The 6,074-nt window shown below is 30.3% G+C and overlaps 1 long non-coding RNA gene across 1 annotated transcript; it reads left to right on the forward strand.

The window, feature by feature from the left end:
• The first annotated feature begins 486 nt into the window (after positions 1–486).
• Positions 487–5,708, forward strand: LOC139519076 (uncharacterized). The gene is made up of 2 exons (XR_011663512.1): positions 487–646; positions 5,280–5,708. It is a non-coding gene; the product is annotated as an uncharacterized lncRNA (long non-coding RNA).
• Positions 5,709–6,074: the final 366 nt, after the last annotated feature.

Consider the following 6,074-nt stretch of genomic DNA (forward strand, 5'->3'; position numbering starts at 1 on the left):
TATTAATCATATTATATTATTCAAATTTGGAGAGAAAAAAAACCTCCAAAATAAGACAAAATATCAGAAGATGACACCTATCAGGAAACGTGTCACACATGCAATTCCTGATTTACAATTAGATGTTGTTTTATTTGTTGTTTTTTTTGTGTCTGTATATCTATTCTAAATTTTGTTCTGTCTTTATTAAAACGTTAACTTTTTTTTTAAATGCATATCTGTTTATATAAATTTCATACACAGTTTTGTTTGCTATATATTCCTGAATAATTGAGATATTTCCTGGATCGAAGTGAACGCGTCTATATTGATCGTTCCATTATACTATGTGCTAGTATTTACATCAGCGATAAGATGGACAGGCTGCCTTTAAATCGGATCAGAAGCCCAACATCTTACAATCCTTTTATCAGCAAAAATTCAAACTAGTCCTTCTCTTCACCGCTCAATAATGTTTTATCTTCTCATATATAAATGACAAACGCTTCACTTTTGTCGTTATTTCTTCAAAGTCAGTCTATGTAATTTTTGTTGCTTTTTCTGTATATCTTGGTGGATTTTTTCTATCATTGTTTAAGGATTACAGTTTTCAGTAATGGTGAGAATTTGTTATGGATGCGTTTTAGGATTATATTGAAATTATAAGGTTTGTAGCTGAATATTTGAGAATGCTTTGCTTCTATAATCTTGTTTAGGGTTTATTTCTGTAAATATTTCTAGGAATACATAAAAATATATAATCTTGTCAATGTGTATAAAGCATTCAAGTATTAAGTAAAAGTATTTCATAATGTCAGTGTCCAAAACTTCCGATATCCATAACAGTCACATGTCTATTTATGTGACCTGCAATGACGTTGATTCTTTCTTACGAAATAATGTAAACCGTCACCATTCAGGAACTCTATTTTAAAGGAAAAGAAAAACAAAACAAAAAGTTACATGTTTGAAGACAGAAAAAGAGGGGCGAAAGATACCAGAACGACGTTCAAACTCTTATAATAAAAAGAGTGGCGAAAGATACCAGAATGACGTTCAAACTCTTATAATAAAAAGAGTGGCGAAAGATACCAGAACGACGTTCAAACTCTTGTGTCGAAAATAAAAAGACAACGCTATTGGCTAACAAAGAAGAAGACAAACAATAGAACACAAAACACAACATAAAAAACTAAAGGCTGAAATTGTATCTTACTTAGTTACAACCTAAAATTACCTTTACTTTATATCAATATAGTCATAAATATAAGGAGGTGCAGGGGCGGATGCAGGAATTTTCGAAAGGGGGGTGCTAACCCAGGGCACCCAGGGCAAAAGGGGGGGGGGGTGCAAAACATATGCCCCGATACAAATGCATTGATCGGCAAAAATAAAGGGGGGGGGTGCGCACCCCCGGAACCCCCCCCCCCTGGATCCGCCACTGAGGTGTAGGGTGTATGTAATTGAGACAGCAACCCAATGACACAAATAAAAACTGAAGATATATAAAAGTCATCATCTAAATCGTCCAAAGTATATATTATAGTTATGAATGGGGCGGTGAGAATACAGAAAGTTGAGATTAAAACATTCAAAAACGCACTTTTGTAATTGGCAATATTTGAAAATTACGTAATCTTAAATTATGAAATAAAAAATATATATATTAAGCTGTAAATACATCATAAGAGTGTGAAAGTTAAAGTATGTAAGTGAATTTAAAGTGTTTTACAAATTGCTTAAATCGCTATACCTCAGCATGTAAATGATAATAAAAGTTCTAAATTTCTTTACATGTTTTGTCAGATTCAAGTATGACATATTTTAACATTTACAAGTGTACAGTCGTTTGATTCAAGATCGTTAGAAAATGGTAAATTAAAACTGATAAAAGGGGAGTTAAATGATAATTATTTTCATTCATATTTTCTCAAACTATTTTAACAACTCTTCTGTTTAACTATATAGTTTGCAGATTACATTTAAAAATATATTAAGCTAGGTGTTGGCTGATAAAAAGAGTTTTTTTACACGACCTACTTTTGCTTCCCTTGTTCAAATATTCCCCATTTAAAATTTTATATATTATTTTTTGTGCTTTTCTCACTGGAATATTGGAAAAAATAAGTATATTCAGTAATAATAGATATAGAAAATTAATATCAATGTCATTATTGTACGGTAAATTTCTCCTATACTTCGTTATATTATATAAAACTTTTGGTTTTCAGAAGAGTTTATCTTTCTCTTTTCCTTTCTTTTTCTACATCTATGTGTATATAAATCTGTTGTTTATTTTGTTATTGAAAATTTTTAACAAATATACAATTTCTTAATAGTTTTTTTGTGATTCCAACTTAAGGATTTGTAAGTTGTAAGCTCCTCATAAAAAAAGAAACTTTTGTTGAACATGTGTTTTAACATTTGAGAATACATAATGCAACTTGTTTTGCCAGAATCGTGATTGAAGAATCAGAATGCAGCACGAAACAGAATATCTAAAATGTTCGTCCGACATGAACAGCACTATTTGCCTTGTGTTTTCTTTCATTAGTTTTTGCACTTTGTGAGACTGTTTAAACGAAATTCCCTTGGTGGAATGGCTCAGCATTTTAACGATCTTGCAGATTGGGACTGATAAGAAATTCAAGGATTTAATGATGTAGTCTATTATTCAAATCTTATCATAATCGCATAAACAGAAATAATTTTGATAAAATACAAGATATACTTATAAAACGACTAATAAACGAAGTGTTTACACGGGCTTTGAACGTTTTTGATGTATACGATATCATCTTAACATGCAATTTATTCAAAATAAAATATCTTGTACGATTCTTTGATCTGTTATCACAGATGTTTATTTACATTTTTAATCTTAATTCTTAATAAACCCCATGATGAAATTTGTAAGTGATAGGTTTTTTTGGTTAAATTCCTATGAGTTTAATTCAGAACCCCAACAGAAATTACACATCGTTTGACTAAAACTAATTCTCACTGATTCTCCGCTGTATGTATTGTTCATATTTAAATGCATTTTTTTAAATGTTTATTTTCTAATACACCTCAACGTTGTTATCTTAAATGGTTATTTTTTACAAATCTTATTATTCATTCGCAATTCAAATAGAAACAAGAAGAAACCATTTTATTTGTGAGAAAAGGCCACACAAGTATTTGCGTTTTAACTTTTCAAACATTTTCCTTTTTAAATGTACAGTACATTGACGAAACTGAATTTAATATTCATTCTAAACTTTAAACAAACAGAAACATATGAAATCGGTTAAAAAGATTGGATCATGAAAATAATCCAGAAAAATACAAATAAAATAATGTAAAAACACGAGAAATAATATATGCAATTGCTTATATTTTAGTTATAACTTTTAAAATTTTCTATGATGTTTTAAAATCATTTTTCAAACTCGATAATTAAGTTTTAATTTCTAGGACATAACCATGTAGCAAATAACAATTGCAAACAAGAAAGAAGTCGGAATATGACTATTCTGTTTTAATTACCCGAGCTACAGACACGTCTTAGCCCAGTTCTAAGGAAGAAAGAAATCGAGGAATATATTCATAATGTTAATAGTGGTGGACCGTTATCTCATCGAAACATAAATCCACATTATGATACAGTTATTGGCCATAGGAATTAAACTTCTATCGATCACGTCTTATCAGCAGAACCAGAAGACCTTCACCAAAACATACGCAGCCTCGTTCAAAGTGAATTAATATCATAATACATTTAATGCCATACGATTAATTTTGCGTTATCTCCGTTTTTAAGACTGTGTTGTTTTTTAACGATTCTTTATTTGGCGTTACAAATTGTTAATTAGTTTTAACTACGACAGATAACGAGTCAGATTTTTAACTAGGAAATTATTCTGTACACCTGAACAGGTTAATTGTTTTGTTGAACAAAAGAGAGATGTTTACTTTCTTGCATCACAAGCTAGATGGAGTGTATAATTAAATCAGCACCATCAAAATTTTAAATATAATGACAATCATTTAGATAAGAGAAAAACCTAATTCATCATCTAGCTCAGAATTATTCCTACAACAATTTACACAACGGTAGCGAGGCTGGTAAAACTAATTTACCATGAACTCATATCAAGGTTTCATCAATTTGAATATATGCGCTTTTTTAATGTTTATTTTGTATTTTATTGTGACATTTGACTTTTTTCTAATTAATAGCAAAAATTGAGACAAAGTTTTACAACTATTGATGTTTAATAAAATCGTTTTATTTTTTTATATATAACACCTACATCTAATATGTAATACTTTAAATGCATGGCTGATAACAGTACTACGGTCAGCAATAGACTTTTGAGTTTTCAACGCGCTATCGATATTGATTCACAAAAAAGCGCATGATTTATAAGGTCGAAAAATTAACTCTCTACACAAATTATTAACTCCCAATCGCAAACACATTCACTGTATTGAAGACCTATTGATGGTCCACTAAGTTCTGAATTTTACATACATGCAAATGAATATATGATTGAACGAAAAGAGAGTAAAACACGTTGTGTTACAAGCAGTGGTTCTTTAAAACTATTTGAAGTTGTGCTTGTGTAGTAACGCCAAAGCATAAATATCGGCCATTAAGATTATTCACTCGCGCAGTTCAATTAAGCCAGTCCGACGGACCTTTCTAGATGACCTTTTACCATTTTTTTGTGATTTGAAGTTTACCACTACAGTAACTGGTCAGAATAATGAAGTTGACCCCATAAAAAGATAATGAAAAGTTCACTTGTGAATTAACATATAATCCGGAAGCACGTTCGCCATAATGTTTCTCTGCACGCGATCAGCACGAGACTTGATAAAAATGTTAAAGGGATTTGACGAGATGTTAAGACAAGTTGTCATCTTGATTAAACAATATGTCAAACTTATCTCGTTCCTTAAACTGTTAACTTTCTATATTAACCGCAAAGTTGTCAAATAAAAGTAATGCCTCTTTGTATTTCTTTAATAATATCAATGTTGAGGATTAATTCTGTTTTATATTATCTTTTAATAGCCAACAAATTCCGTTCAATACAAGAACATCATTTTGGCGTTATTTCTAAATTTATATTTATTCACTTTCATATTGGATTTTGTGAAGTCCTGCATGAGTTACAATTGATACAGAAACGTCTTCATTATACAAATTATACAATAAATAAATTCATATCAAAACATCCTTAAACAGATTTATTGGTCTCATTGTATCCACAGAATGGCGACTTAGCTCTAAAATGTTTTCCTTTCAGAAATAACAAGAAATCTCTTGGGAAAACCTACAGATCGTCGAAATTCACAAACTTGCATCAAAAAGAAATTGAAGAACGATCAGCTTATCATAGAAAATTGAACGTCACCTTATCTTGATCAGATCACGGAGAAAACTGCACAAAAATGTCCGTCAATACCAGCTAACTGCTTTCTAAGTGCTTGGCCGACTACTGCCTCTGTCAGTGGGAAAAGAGCTATAATAATTGATGACTCTTATCTATCTCGTCTATCAGAAGAAAAATGGCATAAAGATCACAGAGCTGACTCGAGGATGAGTCTAAGCGATCTAGGCAACATTTGCCAGTTTTCAATGTAACAATTAGCTTTATTTTTGTCATTTTCCAAAGCGAAAATGAATCAGGAACAAATAAATCTTTGTCAAATGAATAAATTAATGTGTATCGATATCTTTAGTATTTTTTGTCTTGAAGACTCAATTATCATACGAAGGTAAATATCTATTTAATGAGGACAATTTTTACATCATTGTTCATTTAATTCAAATATAGTTAATTCAGATTCCGTTACATTGCTTTCACAATTGGGTTTTTAATGGTGATATATCTGATTTCAAATCTCTAAATGAAATCTTACCAAAGAAAATTATGATGACTTTTGTTTCCCTTTCAGAGACATACATGTGGTGAGAAATTAGATTTGTCCACAATTTACTATATAAAGTATTGACTCACAAAATAAACAATTGGTTTTAAAACAATATATTTGAATTTAATACTTATATCATAAGTGTTTCTATTGCTATGTTTAATACA

This window comes from Mytilus edulis, chromosome 1 (genome assembly GCF_963676685.1).
Source record: "Mytilus edulis chromosome 1, xbMytEdul2.2, whole genome shotgun sequence".
Lineage (NCBI taxonomy): Eukaryota > Metazoa > Mollusca > Bivalvia > Mytilida > Mytilidae > Mytilus > Mytilus edulis.